At 45.8% G+C, this 18,433-nt stretch overlaps 1 protein-coding gene across 2 annotated transcripts in view; it reads right to left on the bottom strand.

Moving 5' to 3' along the window:
* The window catches only part of CFAP36 (cilia and flagella associated protein 36), a 319,762-nt gene that overhangs the window by 268,880 nt on the left and 32,449 nt on the right, over positions 1-18,433 (bottom strand). The gene's annotated exons all lie outside the window — the stretch shown is intronic.

Below are 18,433 nucleotides of genomic sequence, written 5' to 3' on the forward strand. Positions count from 1 at the left end.
CGCCTTCGGCAGCGGCACTAACAGACACACGTGGCGCTGGCCATCAGCGGTGCATACTGGTGCCCCCGGGGTCCCGAAGAGAACATAGGCGGCGTGGGGAGAACATCGGAGGGGCCGGCAACGATCAAGACGGTCTCAGAAGCGGCAGCAGTCCCGGCCTGGGAGAGGAACAGCGGGAGATGCCACGGACGGGAGAAACCCCTATAAGACTCTAGCCGGGCCCGTAAACTTAACAACGCAAGCGGCATAATTACTGAGCCGGCAATTGTAAACACGGCGTACACTCAGGCAATACTGGACCAGAATTATGTAAGACCGGACAGAACAGCAGGACACGTACCGAGGTTGTCGCCGCCCGGAGCTCAATCAGAGACTTGCCACGACACTGCGCAGTAAACGCATACGAGTAGCGGCATTGCAGGCCACGAACACCCCGAACAGACAAGCAGATTACTGGCCGGTGCAGGCCCAAAGGATACGCGCCATAGACGTATTACACGGCTGGTGAGAGGGCTGAGGCACACAGGCGGCTACGCAGTAGGTGACTCTTCGAAGTACGAAACGGACACGGTATGCTGAACACCCCTGCTGACAGGAATCAAAAGATAACCAGAGTGAAGACCTCTACTAGACCCACAAGGTAACTGGGACCACGCCGAACTACTCTTCCCTGGCCTACGACGAGGACGAAAAGCTACTCGCAGTGCAGTGACCACAGTGCTAGCTGAAACTGGGACCAGTATCCACGAACCTCGAGCCATGGCGGGCAAAGGCACCAGGAGTGGGTCAACGCAGGCCAAACTGGATAAATTCGCCTATAGCCAGCACGGACAATCGCAATTCCACAGGTGCTAATCAAGAAGCAGAGGGGACCAAGAAAGTGACACTGGAGGACATCATGAAAATCCTCTCTGAAGTGCGAACGACAGTGGGCTCCATTTCCTCCGAGGTTACTCTGCTGCGAGCAGACTTCCAAAAAATGACTGAAAGGGTGTCACAGGTAGAGGTGGTTACGAAATCACTTGTGGAGGACACTTCGGAACTACAAATAGCTATGGAGCGTATGGAGAAGGTCACCAGGCAACTACAGGACAAGCTGGACGACCAAGAAGGGCATTCTCGAAGAAATAATATACGCATCCTTGGTCTTCCGGAGACAGAAGGGAAAGGGGCAATGGACCTATACGTTGAAGATCTCATCAAAAATAAATTGCAACCTAAAGGGCTGTCGCAATTCTTCTCCACAGAAAGGGCACACAGGGTGCCTGGCAGAACACCCAAACCAGGAGCAGCGCCGCAGCCTGTGTTGGCTAGACTGTTCAACTTTAGGGACAGGGATGCGATTTTACAAGCAGCGAGAGTCTCACCACCCGTTAAACTCCAAAACTCAACTTTGGCTTTCTTTCCGGACTACACGGCGGAAGTGGCCAGACGCCGGAAATCATTTAACGAGGTGAAAAAGGCGCTGAGAGACAGAGAACTGCCATACTCAATGTTGTTTCATGCCAAATTGCGGATTGTAGCCGATGGGAAGACATGGTTCTTTGACAAGCCGGAAGTGGCGCAGGACTGGTTTGACGGCTGGAGACAGGTGGGACAACCTCACCGTCCACACAGGGATCGACCGAACCATCGAAAGGGCGAACACACGGGCAGGCGAACCAACCAATTGACACAACGAGAGGGCATAACGGGAGCGGAATCCGACGTCGATCAGAATCCAATTGACTCTGGGCAGCCGGCCCCTGTCTGAAGACAGAATGAAAGTGGGGCAGACCGAATGCAATGCAATGGACCTTGGGCCTGGTGAAGCGGAGTAGGGTGGGCAGAGCCGGTGCCTGTAGGGGACTCACCGACCCCACGAGCAAGTAAGATAGTTGGGGATGGGTCAAAGCACTCTGCAAAGTTGGGGAAGCGGGCGGGGGTAAGTCCGTGGAGCAGGGGAGCAGGGAGGGGGGATGGAAAGGGAGTTTTACAGTTAATGTTAATGTTAATACTCATCACTCACACCACATGGTACACGAACGCCGCGGATACTAAGCTATTCCTTTGCACGGTCACGGAACGCTACATATGCATTGAGTCCAGTAGCATGTCATCCAGAACACTACCCAAACGATCCAATGGCCCAACGGTTACACACTGCACCCACTGAGGGCGCCTCTACGACAATAGAAGTACCCCCCCTGCGCCTGCTCACTTGGAACGTCCGGGGATTGGGGGATAAAATAAAGAGGGGTTTGGTTCTGCAAGCAATTAAGCGCCAGAGTCCTGATCTAGTGCTACTCCAAGAAATGCACCTCACCGGGACAACCTGTAAAGCGCTTGATAGACGCGGATATGTAATGGCAGTGCATGCAAGAATTCACAGCAGGCTCCAGGGGGGTGGGGATACTTATGAAAAAGACATCGCCCTTTATGATAGAGCACCGCAATACGGATGATCAGGGTCGTTTCGCAGCATTAATCGGCCAATGGGAGGGGAGGCCCCTCAACGTGGTGTCCGTATACATCCCCCCGGCACTCCATTCTGTTGCACTGCCTGCCTTAGGTAAATTCCTCCTAGACCTCCCAGAGGGAGATACAATCATAGGGTGGGACCTCAATGCGATACTGGACCCCACGTTAGATACCTATCCCATCAGAGACCGCCCCGAGGAACTGCAACGCTCCCTGGCTTTCTAGAAGCAATGGGCGTTACAGACGTGTGGCGGCAGTTACACCCCGCAGCGACTCAATACACATTTTACTCCACCTCACACAATAGCCTGTCACAAATAGATTATTTCCTGTTCCTGGGGGTTGGACTGGGGAAAATAGACAAAATAGACATCCTGCCCAGAGGCATATCTGACCATTCACCTATATCTCTATCACTCACCACCAAAGAAAAGAAATGCGCTAGAATCTACCCACTATACCCAAACTATTTAAAAATCTCTAAGATTAGGAAGAAACGTAAATTGGCGACCACACACTACTTTGAAGAAAACGCTGGAACGGTGTCCTCTCCCTCGGTCCTGTGGGAAGCATACAAAACGGTCCTACGAGGTGAAGCAATTGCAGCAATAACGGGACACAAACGAGAGTCCCGGCGAGACCTCACAGAGCTCGAGCTGACAATCCACAGCGCGAACACTAATCACATGGCGAATCCCACCCCGGAAACAGCGCACTTACTACAGTTACGACAGCGGCAATACCAGCCCCACCTTAAAACGAAAGTCCAAGGATATATCACAAACACAGCGCATAGAATATATGACGTAGGCGACAAAGCCGGGAAAATGCTGGCATGGTTAGATAAGAGAGGGGGGAGTACTAGAGGGATACAGAGGCTCCACGCACATGACGGACAGCTGCAGACACATCCAGAAGAAATAGTAAGCACCTTGGCGCGCCATTTTCAAGCGATATATACCCCAGAGCACGACATCACTGCCCCAGCGGCGTCGATTTCGCTTGAGAACATTGATATCCACAGGCTCACACAGGAAGCGGTGCAAGAACTAGAGGTTGAACCGTCAGAAGACGAAATTCAGTTGGCGATTCAGGCGCTGCAGTCGGGTAAAGCGCTGGGTCCCAATGGACTACCCGTGGAGTGGTATAAGTCGATGGCTTCCGTGCTCAGTAAACCACTTCTAGACATGTATATGGAGAGCCGGGATAAGGCGGAATTACCGCTGGACCAGCGTAGAGCCACGATTGTGGCCATACCAAAGCCGGGTAAACCTCCGACTGAATGCACCTCGTACCGCCCAATTTCCCTGCTAAACGTAGAGGCCAAGGTTCTGGCAAAACTACTGGCGAACCGTCTGATACAACACCTGCAGACACTGATCCACCCTGATCAGTCAGGCTTTATGCCTCACAGGAGTACAGCACTGAATCTCAGGCGGGTCCATGGGGTAATGGCACGTGCACACCTTCTCTCTGAAAAGGCAGTGATTCTCTCCCTTGATGCCAAAATGGCTTTCGATCTAGTAGAGTGGGAGTATCTCTTTGCGGTACTAACACTTATGGGTTTTGGACCGAAATATATAGCATGGATACGACTACTCTACACAAAACCAGTGGCGCAGGTGGTAGCGAATGGCCACATCTCACAAACATTCCCGCTGGGGCGAGGGACTAGGCAAGGGTGCCCTTTGTCACCCTTGCTTTGTGCCTTAGTGCTAGAACCCCTAGCAGTCCTGATTAGAACAACGCCATTGCTCAAGGGAATCACATGGGAGGATGGATGGGAAGATAGAATCTCCCTATACGCGGATGATATGCTCATCTACATGGTTGAACCTGAAAACGGGATCCCAGCCTTGTTGAATCTCTGTAACACACATGGGAGGTCATCGGGCTATACCCTGAACTGGTCCAAGTCGGTGATATACATACTGAAGGGTCCGGAACTGATGTTGCAGGAGGACTGCCCCCTGGCATTGACGACAAACTCCTTCAAATACCTGGGCATTATCATTACGAATAATGCCACACACTTCTTTGACAAAAACTTTAAACCGCCTATGGAACGCCTACGTGTGGACGTTAAACACTGGGCGACCCTGCCACTGACCCTCCTCGGGCGGGCGGCTCTATATAAAATGATGGCGCTCCCCAGGTTCCTCTATGTGCTAGAAAACACCCCGTATCTTGTTGCACAGAGATACTTCAAACAGGTTGCAGCACTAGTCTCAAACCTACTCTGGAATAATGGCCTGGCACGTATACATCTGACAAGTTGATAAAAAGTTGGTATGAGGGAGGAATTGCTCTACCTAACATTCAATTATACTACTGGGCAGCCCAGCTTAAAATAATTAATCAGTGGATCCACACCCCGAGAAGTGACCCAGCATACAGAGCGGACTGGTCGCAGCTGGGGACAGAAGGTATGCTTTCTGTATTCTATAACAAACCACACGTCAAATGACTGTTGGGACCGACGCAGCACACGGCGGCCCTTTGGCACATAGCACAAGCACGGTTAGGCTGGAAAGGAAAAATCACCAAACTAACACCGCTGTGGGACACAAAGTCACAGGGGAACCTCAGATCTTGTAAAGGGTTTACACAATGGGACTGCATAGGAATCTCCACAGTGGGGGACCTATGGGACAAGGGATCGGTGATTACATTTCCACAGCTCCAGCAGCAAAATGGCCTAAGCCCCACCGAAACGTTTAGGTACGTGCAAATACGACACGCGCTTCTACAGGCAATCCCAGCGGGCACTGAAGTACCAGAATCCTCACCACTAGAGGATAGACTGCTGACAGACTTTATGCAACAAAGCGCAACTTCCCTCACATATAAAAAACTGGTCAACAACCTGGAGGACCCTACAATGAAAGTATAAGAGAAATGGGTTGGGGAGATAGGTGAGGTTGATGAGTCAGAATGGAACGAAGCACTAGCCTCCCCGAGAGAAGTTGGCATTTCAGCAAAATTCAGATTAGTACAACTTAAAATTTTACACCGCATTTACTACACTAGGACGCTGCTTCACAAAATACATAGGGCACCCCATCCCTTTTGCCTTAGGGGATGCGGGGAGGAAGGGACACTGTTTCATACATTATGGGAATGCCCACAGATACAGGAATTCTGGAAGCAAATTATGCGCACTGTCTCACAAACCCTTAAGATATCCGTTCTACCCGAACCTCGCAAATGCTTGTTGAACATCTGGGACCCCAATGATCTGGATAGATATGGTCTGATATGGGCTACACTGGCCATTACAGTAGCTAAACGGGACATTGCGCAGAAGTGGGGTGCGCCAGAACTGCCTACAGCGAATAGATGGGCTAAAAATATGGACGTGCTGATGGTTACGGAAAGGGCGGTGTATGTGATCAGAGCCTGCCCCCGCAAATGGAACAAGGTGTGGGCAGCATGGAATGTATATAGGGGGGAGATCTGTGAACCCTTACCAGAAGGAGAGGACCTGGACTCCGAAGGGGAGGATGAATAGATAGCTGGGTGATGGTTTGCTAAATTTCCTGGACCAAGCGAAGTATCGTTCTGTTGTAGCTTTACTAAGTGGCAAGACAAGGGGCTTGTGGGAAGGATGATTAATCGATGTAAAAGTGTGATGAATACCAAAATGTGATGACTCATGTTAGTTTTAAGTATTAATGTTATGAGGGTTAATACGATATGAAGTACACAACGGAAGACATTTACAATATGCTTTAAAAATTGCTTTATGGACACCTGGTTACGATCCTGCACGTTATTGTTTGGAACGAACTTACCATATATAAGACATACGCAATGGATATACTGATCTTCAGACGCACGAATACATGGTTACAAGACTAAGATTTGAATGTAATACTGTATATGCATCATAAGCCTTCATGTCAATAAAGATTTAAAAAAAAAAAACTAAGTGAATTCAGAATTAACAAAGTATTATTGACCTTTGACAAATACAAATCATTAACATTAAAAGTAATCTGTTATTAGCAGTAGGTTTGGTGTCTCCTTAGCAAAACATTTGCTTCCTCTGTCGCCTAACATGCTTCCCTGGTTTTCTTTATTTCTTAAAAAACATAAAACAATGCCAAAGAACAGGAAGGGAACCAGCAGCACAAAAACAGATATGCCACAGGTTGGAAGAAAGAAGGGTAGGTAGAGAGCCTTTTCCATGCTTTAAAATCATACCACACATTTGTAATTACTATTAGAACAATATATGTTAGCATTCACCTCAAAACTAAGTTAGTTAGTGAAAGAGGGGAAATGTATTTTGTGCATTTTTTTTAATCGAGTGGCAAAATACACACGCCATAATGTGCTGTATTGCAGAGGTAACACATTTTGGGTTATAAAATAAGAGTATGAAAGCTACGAGGCACACGGAGCAGGAGAGGTGTGGTTCATATGGTTTGTGACCAAATATAAGGATGATGTAAAGGCCCAAATTACAAAACAAAAAGTCTTACAGGGGGAATTGATGGTGCTCAGAGCACCCGGTGTATAGCAATTTACTGACAAAAGAGAGAGAAGTCTGAGGAATGGGTAGTTAAGCGCACAAAAGAACAGCTGAACTTATCTCTGTGCCAGGTGCAGCAATAAAAGCGTCTGATTCTGGTGCCAATGATCAAGGCATACCAGTGTTGTTATAACACCGTTGGTGCTTTCTTTATCATTGCTGGAGGTCAGTAGTAAAAGGGGATATCCATAATATCCCATCTCCCTGTCTTGTTTCCAAATTTTACATTTTGAAAGTTCGGTATAGAGTTAATGATAAGGGTCATGGAGCTCACTTGCACTAGACACACATGTATTTTGACTCTTATTTGTAATGACAAACTGCCACGATTAAAAAAAAGTCTCACCTAATCAGGTAATGCATATATTACTTCCTCTATAGCCAGCAGAGGCTAATTTACCAATTTTATTTTTCATTAGGTCACTTAGGGCCAGATGTAGGTAATTCAGATTTACCGATTCTAAAATACAGAATTTTACCGATTCAGTATTTTAGGATCGGTAAATGGGATGTAGGTATTCATTCGGTCAATTTTACCGAATCGGTAAGATTCGGTAAATACCGAATCGGTATTTACCGATTCAGTATTTCCCATTCACCCTATGGGCCTCTCCTAAGGGCATGTATGTCTGCCACATGGCATTGTTATAATTTGCAAAAATTCTCTTTTTTTTAGGGTTTTCGATATTTACCACCAACTTGTAGTTGGTGGTAAATAACAAATCCTGAAATGGGAGAAAAAAACTCATTTGAGTGCTCCCTACATTAAGGATTCAGTAATACGGGTATAAGCAGCGCTTTAGAAATATTAAAAATAAATAAATAAATAAATAAATTTACCGAATCGGTATTTTAAGGAATCTTTAATTTACTGATTCCTTAAAATAATGATTCAGTAAATTACTGAATCCGTAAAATGGCCACCTACATATCAAAAGCCTAATACCGGTCGGTAACGGCCGAAATTCGGTAATTTCAGCCATTACCGACCGGTATTGGGCGACCTACATCTGGCCCTTTGTTCTTCCCATACAAATTGTTTAAAAAATCTGCTAAAATCCCAAAGGATAGAAAGAAAAGCGCAACAGGGAAGGAGAGTTTGATTGGAAAGCAGGGTTATTTGGAAACAATCTGGTGGAGAAAAAGGTTGGATCTAGGGACTTTGGGGTACTGGCTCACAATCAACTGTCTTTACCAAGGGTTCTTCATTGTTTTATCAGAATCTCTTCATTTTGTGGTGATTTAACTTCAAATAAGCTAAGTGCAGGAACAAAGGGGCTCATGGAAAAGTTCGTTCTCCAGAATCAAGAAAAACATTAATCACACTTAGGCCCTAATTATGATTTCTGTCGGAGTTGCCTCCGACCCACAGCCCTGTGATTTCGAAACCGACTGACCTCTGGTCAGCAGTCCGAAACCGCAAATATGATGCGACCGTACATGGTGTGGTCGCAGACTCCCTTTTCCCTATGGGCGCTTGTGCGGCAGTCCGAGTCGGGCCGCACCTCACGCTACCATAGAGAAAGGTGAGTCACGGTAAATCCCTGCACCGTGTGGCACGCACCAGTCGGTGCCTGCCACCCAGTGCAGGGATTTACAGGGGGCACCATGGGTGCCCCTCGGCCTCCAACCAGAGGCCGCTGAAGAAGGGGGGCCCTTATAGGGGCCCGCAAAGTTCCTCTCCAACAGGCTTTCCATATCAGAAAGGCTGACATGGAAAGTCTGTCAGAAACATGCATCATAATCCCGACGGTGGAAATGCATTCCGTATAGGATTATGGAGGCAGTTCCGACTGACCGATGGGCTCCTTGAGTCCATCGGAAGCCAGTCGGATTGACTGGCCGGTTTCAAATCTGACCAGTTGGATTTGAAATCTTAGATGTCAGTGACCTGTGGTCTGAGGCTTTCCAACCGACATCCAAATGAGGCCCTTAATGTCTTCCAAGTTTACAAGTTGTCCTCATTCTAGAAATGTGAGCACTGAGAGCAGATGCACAGAACTAAACTTGAAAGATGTGAATTGGGGATGGATTCTGGTAAAAAATTACTTTCATCACATAGCAAAACTAAACACTCCAAAACTTCATGACAGCATAATACAGGCTGTAATCAGTTGCATCTAACAGTAAAGCTCTACATCGCCCTTCTCTCTAGCGCCCCTTTTTTCTCACTGTAGTGGAGTTCTGTCTCTAACATTCCCATGGCTATACAGAGTTGGCAAGATGCACACTAAACACCGCATTTACCAGCTGTTGGTTGTACTGTAGTTCTGGCTGTTTGGCATACAGGGGATGCACTCTGACCCTTAAGTTGCTGGTCCTTTCTTCGAGAGGGGCTACACGAGCAGTCTTGTTTAAGTCCAGGTTTGTGGAGAGGACTTGCTGGACAGGTCTGTGTGGTCACACCAATCTGCAGCAGTGGTGGCAGCCTTCATGGCAGGCTGCACACTGTTGATCGGATGTAGTGGCGGCAGCCTCCAGGCGATTTTATATTTACAATTATGTCGGGAGGCTGATGTGGCCGCCAGGCTGATCCTGGCTGCCCGCCTTGGTGGTGAGGCAGCTTTCATTTTCTAGACCACCAGCAGCAGTAATAATATCTCACGCCTGAGGTGGGCTGCAGGGCAACACAGGAATCTTCACTCTGGTGCCACAGTGATACAGTTCATTTGAGAACTGTGCAGAGACCGGGGACCTTTTGCAGCACAGGTTACTCCTGGCTCCCTCTCTTTGTTCCTAACCTTCCTCTAGTTGCTCCACATGCATGGAACACGCTGTGTCTCTTCTGCTGGACAGTCCCTCCTCATGCATGGCTAGGCACAGTCTTTCCTTGATCAGCACACATGCAAGCTTCAAGGCTCTTTTTGCAGAAAACCAGATGTTCCAGCAGAAGGTGCAGTCCCTTCACATCTGGGAGACCGAGACTATCTGTCAGTTAGACACCATTCCTGGTTATAACAAAGCTCTCTGAGTACTCTCTAGAGTACTTCCTTCCTATGACGACAAGAACTTTGGACTGGAACAAAGTCAGGTGGTTTGGATCCCACTTTTATACACATTTTAAGACAGGGGACATTGATTCCATGTGAAAAGGTTCAGAACAGTTTTTTTTTTAAGTGTCATTTCCAGGCTGCTCACGAGACACATCCTTTGCAATCAGAGACAGACAAATGGCAGGCCTTATCTAGACCCCCTGTAACCTTGAACTACTGAAACTGCAGTCGTACCACACTCATGCCTTACTGCTACAAAATGGCAGGGCTCAGAATGAATTAGTGAGCAGCCCTTAGTAACAAGTCCCTCATAGTAGTTCTAAAGGAAGCCATAAGTCCATCCTCCTCAATCTGGCTTCCCACCCTTGAGTTACTGGAATACAGGAAATAAATGTCCACATCTTCTACTAAGAAATTAGTTTATTTTTTCTTCCAAATATTTTTATTGCCATTTTTTGATTTCAGTACAGATACATTTGAAGATTCCAAGAAGCAAAAGCAGAACCATGTCTACATTTCCATTCAGAGACAGTACCAGGTGTAACAGTGATATATAACCCAGTATAGTGGTCATCTCAGTTCCCCTTCGTCTCAGACCATTCCCACCTACCTCCCCCCCGGCTATCATGTGGCCGTAAGGGCACCTTTTGAGTATTCTACCAGGAAACCATAATGATTTATCCACAGTTTGCATATTTTCTGGAACTTTTTAGGACAGCCACAAGCCATATATGTTGTCTTCTCTCCTGACATATACATGTCCATTACCTTCCTCCACTCATCTACTGTAGGCCTCTGTGCTGTTCCCCATTTGCGCGCCAAGACGGGTTTGGCTACCACTAGTCCGAGGTTAAGTTGTGTTAGCTTTGTTTTTGGAAGATCGACTTCTGGGTGCATGCCCAACAAAACAAACTTGGGGTCCAGAGGTATCTTGTCTCCTAGTATATCCTCTAGCTCAGTCAATAGAGCGCCCCAGTGTTCCTGTATTTGCTGACACTCCCTGATCGTTTGGAAATAAGGCAAAATTCTGTGTTACATCTAAGGCAGTCGGGCACGTCGGCTCTCCCTATTCGATGTAACCGTGCTGTATCATAGTAGATCCTATGTAGGTCACGCAGGTATTACCACTCATGTGGCAGTTAAAACTTTTGTGACTCCCTTCCCGCCATGGAGGTAGACTGTGTATGGGAGCCTTTCAAATTGTGTGCATTCCAGTGCGTATGTGGGGCAATCGCCCGGCATATGTTCCCAGTCATTTATCACTATCAAGTGAGCGGCCCAATAGTATGCCCTGATGTCTGGCAGGGATATGCCTCCATTCTATTGATTACGCTGCAGCATTGAAAGCGCCACTCTGAGGGGTTTCCCACCCCATAGGAACTTCCTCAGTGTCTCATCAATCTTTACAAAGGCCTCTTCTGGGACCGGCTGATATGTATTTTGAAGGATATATAATAATGTTGGAAGTGCTATCATTTTGTGGAGCGCCGCTCTGCCCAATAGCGTCAGTTGCAAAATCTTCCATCTTTGTACGTCAGTGCTAAATTCTTTGAGAACTCTATAGAGGTTGCGATTTAGGGCTTCCTCTTGGTCAATGGTAGCATATATTCCCAGGTACTTTATTCCGTCAATCACTACCTGAAGCCAGCTCATGTGTCCAAAGGTTCCCCCACCCTGCCCTGCTGGATAAAGGCAAGATTTCTCCCAGTTAATTTAATGCCCGGCATGTGTGCAGTCGCACTCACAGCTATCCAGAATATTTGGGTGTGTCTCTCTGGGGTTTGTGACGTACAGAAGGATGTATATAAATCACTTACCTTTGGGTCGGCTCTTGTTTGTTCCTGTGAAGTCCCGGGCACGGGGGGTGGGAGGGGGGGGGGGGGTTGCAGGAGTGGAAGAACGAACTTGTTGATAGATGATATATATATATATATATACATACATATACACATATACACACACATATATATCATCTCTCTCTTGAAGGTCCCATTCTCCTCCCGCCAGTAACCTGTTATGTCCAGTTGCGCCCAAACGGCCCATGCAAGAGGCTCCAACACCAGAGCAAAAAGGAGGGGAGACAAAGGGCATCCCGATTCCCTGGGGTGTCCCACGCTCTATTGGGAATTCCCCTGAAGCTACTCCATTTACCCATACCCTGGCCAGGGGCTGTTCGTATAGAATAGTTATCCATCGCCTAAATGAGGGGCCGAATCAGAATTTTTCCAGGGTCGACATAAGAAAAGGCCAGCTTACGGGGTCAAATGCTTTCTCTGCATCCAGTGATAGTATAAGATAAGGGTCCGCTCTGTTACTCGCTACCTCAAGCCAATTGTGTAGCCTCCTTAACTTTAGCCTTGTGGACCTCTCTGGCATAAAGCCTGATTGACCCCAATGGATGAGGCTGGATATAACATCCGTAAGCCTACTAGTTAATATTCTAGCTAATATTTTGGTTTCTATATTGAGGAGAGGGATTGGTCGATATGAGCTACATTTCTGTGGTGGCCTATCTTTCTTGGATATTACCACTATTGTAGCCGATCGGAGATCCTTTGGGGGCTACCCACCGTCCACACTTCTAAAAACAGATTCAAGAGATGAGAACTTAATAGTGCTGCGTTTTGTTTGAGGAGTTCGGGTGGTATTCAATTCGGACCTGGAGCTTTCCCGGTTTTCAACTGACTGATGGCTTCCCTAATCTCCTCGAGCGTGTTCTTTTCCCCTAGCATTTGGGCGTCTTCCATTGCTAGTTTGGGGATCTCTATTTTCTCAAGGTAGCTCTCTATTTGTGGCGTTTCCGCCAGGGGACATTTTGCATAAAAGGCTTCGTAATACCAGGCGAAGGCATCTGCTATCCCTATGGGCTTCGTATGTATCTGGCTGTCGTATGTGTCTATCTGAGTAATTTTTTAGAGTTTTATATAGGGCGAACTAGACCAGAGTGCTTTACATGAGCACCAGTTTTGTTGCAGATGAACACATTCATTTTTGTTAGGCACAGGGAGATTAAGTGATTTGCCGAGAATCAATGGATGTTGCGCGCCGTTGCCGAGACTCAAACTCGGTTCCCGAGCTTTGAAGTCGACCGCTCTCCTACAGGTCTCCGACGTCATAAAGGCGCCGGTACATGGCTTGTATCGCATGCTAAGCATCATTCCTGGCCAAGGCAGAGTATTCCTGGCGGAGAATTCGCATTCTCCTTAACAGGGAAGGGTCGCCATTTGTGAGGGCCTGCAATTCGATCCGAAGGAGCTTAGATTTAATCTCTGCAATCTCCTCTGCTTCTTTCCTTTTCTTATAGGCTATTATGTTCTGGGCTCTATCCCTCCCGTAAGACCGGTTTATATGCTTCCCAAAGTGTGATAGCGGATTCTACGGACCCCATATTTTCTGTGAAGTAAAGGTCTGAGTCCATTCTAATTTCTTTAGCAACCTTAGGGTCCTTAAGTTCCCATGCATTGAGTTTCCACCCTGCAGCAGGACGTTTTTTTGTCGACACCCACTATGAGCCAAAGAGGGGAGTGGTCCAAAAGGCATCTCGCTAGATATTCTATGTTTTTAACCCGTCACCTTCTTACTGGGGCTAGAATATAGTCTATCCTTGAAAAGGCTTTGTGAGCACCTGAAGAAAAAGAATAGGCTTTAATCTGGGGATGTTGTCTTAGCCATATATCTGTTAGAGCTAACGTGTCCGTGAAGCGTTTGAGTTGTGTCTCTTTGGGGCCTCCCATGGGGATCGTAGTGCGGTCTGACAAAGGGTCTATTCCATTATTAAAGTCTCCTCCTATAAGGTGGGTCCCGGAACCCGCCTCTAGGAGAATGTCTGCGAGTTTCTCTAGTGTCTGCTTTTGTAATCAGGGGGCCGCATATACACTTATAAAAGTGATGTCCCGTCTGTTCCAAATGCCTTTGACCGCCACATACATTCCGCTGGGGTCTGCTCAGCTGCGTTCAATTCTGAACGGCGGACATTTCCTAATTAGGATGGCTACTCCTCTCGCCCCGTTGGAGAATTCTGCATGGGCAGTCTTGTACTCCCCTCTACCCAGAAACCCACATTGTGTGCCCTTCATGTGTGTCTCTTGCAAAAATATTACGTCTCTGCTTCAGACTCTTAATATACGCCAACACCTGGCCTCTTTTCACTTTATTCCACATCCCGTTTACATTCCATGAAAGGACTGAGTATGTGTTGTTGCTGTGTGTTGCATTGACGTGATTGTGGGTTGTTTTTCTCACTGCCAAAACTGCCTCCTAGGTCTCTGCGTCTCTGTTCCTGATGTCTCAAAAATGTGTTGCCTATTTTAATCTGAATACTAACTGTGTGCATTCCCTCACACCACTGCCCCCTCTTTCTAACTCCCACACTCCCCCACCGCCCAACCAACCACCCCTTGGGTCAACATGACCAACTGTGTCGTGTTCGGATTGGAGAGGTCTGTCGCCCACCCTCCCCAAAAATAACCTCCTCTGGATGTGTCCCTACTCTCCCGGCTCCCTCGTTGTTGTCTTATGGGACAAACCTAAGCGCCCACTAGACTAGTATCTCTGGCTTTTACTCCCATCCTGTTTCCACAGTTGAGGGAGATGCGAGAGAGACACCCCACTGAAAAATAATCACACAATAATTCGAACCTGAAATATAACTGAAACAAAATAAAAGGGGGAGAAAGGGAAATGGGGAAAACCAAGTACACTCAGAAAAACACACGGGGAGGAGTAGTCTCCTTGTAAGTTTACTGTCCCTAAGACCCTCCGGTGGCCTGAAACAGCTCATCATTCTTCAGTGTCTGTTTGTCGGGTCGGAGTGGCTGTTTAAATCGCAGGTTCGTCTTCTACAGGTTCCTCGAGATTATGTTCTGCATCAATGGGTGGTCACCATTCGAACTGGAAGAAATGTCCTGGTCTGTAAGTTCTGGGGAGTGCTGCCTACTAGTCTCTGTGTACCGGGAGGCCCCACTGGGCTTGTCTGTCAGGTGTGTACTCTTCAAATCCGAGGCCTGGGGCGTCGATTTGGCAGGTTTCCTACTTTGGTATTTTGTTGCTCTGAGATGCTCACCTGACGTAGTTGTATTAGTTCTCCATTTTAACCGTTGTGATCTTGGCCTGCTGCTGAGTACTGAAGGGCCTCTTTTGGGGAGTGTTGCTAAGTCCCCTTGTGTCTTTTTTGGAGGGCGCTCTTCCAACCACTGCCAGGCCTCGTCTGGGGTGTGGAAGAACAGTGTTTTAGATTGGTATATCAATTTGTGTTTGGCCAGGAAAAGCAACATGTACTTGAGCCGAAGACTCTGTAGCTTTTCTTTTACTGAGTCAAATGTCTTAAGTTGTTAAGAAATGACTTTTATCCATGTGACATCTGTATTATTTAAAGGGTAAGGGCATACTAAATTGTAAAACAACAGCTGAATGGTCCAAAAAGCCACCTGTTTATGATGTATCCCTATATTAGGGAGAATAAGTGATACTAGGAACATACCTATCCTTGAAGCCGAGCGAAAAATGTTTTGAAAAGCAGGTGTAGAATCTAGTATATGGGGTTTTTGTCTCCAGAATCACAAATCCCTAAGGAGGGGCAAACACCTTTGAATTGTTATGTATTCCTTTTGTGCCGATTCCGATTTGGATTAGAGGAATTTGACTAAGGATTCAATAAGAAATTAAAATCGCCTGTCTCCCTAGCCAGGTTACAAAGCTCCCATTCTAGATTTGGAGCAGCTTAACACTGTTGCATATCGGATTGTAATATGGAACAAAGTAAAATCTCCGGTCCCCAATCTCTACAGGGAGAATAATACAACACACTTCTGTGTGTTTGATGATTGTCTAACCTTTCAAATGTGTGTTTCTAATTATTAGTACCACAGTCCCCCTATGAGCTGTGAGGGAAGACGAGTTTGTGACCCACCCATGAGTATTATGTGTTTTTCCTTTCCCACCTTATACTGGATTCATATGAAAGAATGATGCCTCGGTTAAATTATTCGAGACAGGTAAAGATAGCTTTTTTCTTGGGTTTATTGTTAATTAAAAAAAAAAAAATTATTGAGCAGAGCATATAGGAAAGACAACGCATGGTTATATGTTACAGAAAAGAAAACGAATAAAAAGAACAACAAGATTACACTCTTTAAATACATTTCAAAAGAAATCATCCTTTGATATACCTAATTATTCATTTTGTTAAGCATAATATAAGAAGTTTATGAACCCGAGTACTAATCTTTAGCCAATCTTTAACCAATCAATAATGCTTATATCATCCATTAACAATGACGATAAACTTAAGTTGCGCAGTCAGCAAAATATTTCCAGATCGTGGAAAATTTTCAAACTCGAACCAGTTTCCTTTTCATTGCGTTGGCATTGAAGCTGATGACTACTAATTTCTCCATGGTCTAACTGTTAACTTTAGGTGCTGTAGCGCCAAACCACTTTTCTTCCATAGATTTTCTACAACTACTCACTTTAAATGGAGCAGGCAACATAGGCCACCTTTCTTCTATCTTTTCTACGGCACATCTAACTCTGCACACATCTAATTTTCACAGGGGTAATCCCTTCCTTTTCTATTTTGCCTCCCACCTCACTAGACCAGACAATCTATTATTAAGTAATTATAATCCCTTAATGAAAAAGACTTTATATCTTCTTCAGCTATGGTAACCTCTCCCCCATTTTAGTTACTGGATGGATAGCAGTAATTAAGATGTAGGTTCTACCCATATTTTTATTTTATTTCTTAACTAATTCTTGTAAGTTAGATTCTTCTTTTTTTATAAATTAGAAAGGAAACTAGAAAGTTTTACAACTACGGGGCTGATTATGATCTTGCCCGGAAAGCATTCCTATTAAATAGGTCTCAGAATATTTCTTGGACGACTCGGATTGGGAGAGTCAGACCGAGCAATTTGCATGTTTCTGGATGCTTCGATATACGATTCGGTCGGACACCCATTGACTTTAATGGGAGCCCGTGTTCCGAACGAGAACACAGGCTCCCATTGGCAAAAGGGGTGGCTGGGAAAAATCGTGCACCCTCTGGCGGGCACCCCTTGGTGCCTGACAAGCTGTGCATGGTTGGTAAGAGCGATCCCTTGGGTACCCCCGCAGGCCCGATTCGGATGGCCCCGGGTGAAGGAGGGCCTGCTACGGGCCCCCAAAGACAGATTCCGACAGCGATTCTTCTGGAGAAAGTGATTTGGAACGGCTGTCCGAATCGGCCATCGTAATCGCTCGCTAAGAAACCAAGTCCATAGAGCTGTACGATTTGGCTCAGAAAGGCGCGACCTGTCCGAATGCCTTTCGGAACCGATTCGGACAGTCCTAACAGTTTATGGGCCTCGTAATCGGTCGTTGGAAAGTGTGTACGATTCTGTCTGAAACAAGGGTTCTAAATCTGATTCTGCAAACCTGAATCTGATTCAGAGGCCTTCCAAATGCATTGTAAGCGACCCCCAAGTGAAGAAGCCATATCGGGCCTTCATGACTTTCTTCTATATTATATGCATCCTCTGTATTACAGAAGTGCCAATTCTCAATGAGATCTTCCTAGTTTGATAATTCACTACAAACAAACATGTTCAGTAAATATGACCTACACAATTTACCTTGCTTTATTAAAAGCCCTAGGGTTATATACAAGTCTCTAAAGTAAACATAAGGCAAAAATATTTTACGAATAATGAAATTCCCTTAGTCCATGAGGAAACCCCCCTGTCTGGCTGCCATTATAGAGCATTGGGTCTCATAGAAGAGATTAATTGAAAAAGGACACGACTAGGAATAGCTAAAATTGGTAAAGTGCCAGACTAAAGAATTTTCAAAGGCTTTTTTCTGAGAATTTGGTAACAATCTTTATCGTTTTCTATATGTTCAAATAAACTCTGCTGTACATGAACTGTCAAAAGAAAGGATTTCAAGTTTTAGCAACTTAGTAAAAGGGATGGGTTCTGGAGCTAAAGAAAACTTTTCAGTAAGTTTTTGGTATAAGAAACTGTGCCAAAGGCAGACTTTAGGACTATGAGATGAGGTCCAATTGGTAAAGACGTACTGGCTTACCATTAGATAACACAAAGTGGGAAACCTACCCGTGATTTGCCTACTCTAGTTTGATAGGGGTTAAATTATATCACATGGCTTTTTTTTTTTTTAAATGGATGGACGCTTTATTATAGATCACAAACCATAAGTAAAATGTTTTCCTCAGCAACCAATGCATGTTCCAGATGTCATCTAGAAAGAGATTGGATGAACATGTTTTGGTCTTGCAATGCCTTGGCAGTATTTTGGAACAGAATTTTTGACGTTGTTTGAAACATCGTTCAAAAGGCTATTCCAGTATTACCAAAAAAGACACTCTGGGTTTAACTAATTTGTCATCCTTTGTAGATGACAATGCAAAAAAAATTATCATAGCTATGCTGTTTGCTTGTTCATTAAG

The sequence above is a fragment of the Lissotriton vulgaris genome, chromosome 6 (genome assembly GCF_964263255.1).
Source record: "Lissotriton vulgaris chromosome 6, aLisVul1.2, whole genome shotgun sequence".
Taxonomy (NCBI): Eukaryota; Metazoa; Chordata; class Amphibia; order Caudata; family Salamandridae; genus Lissotriton; species Lissotriton vulgaris.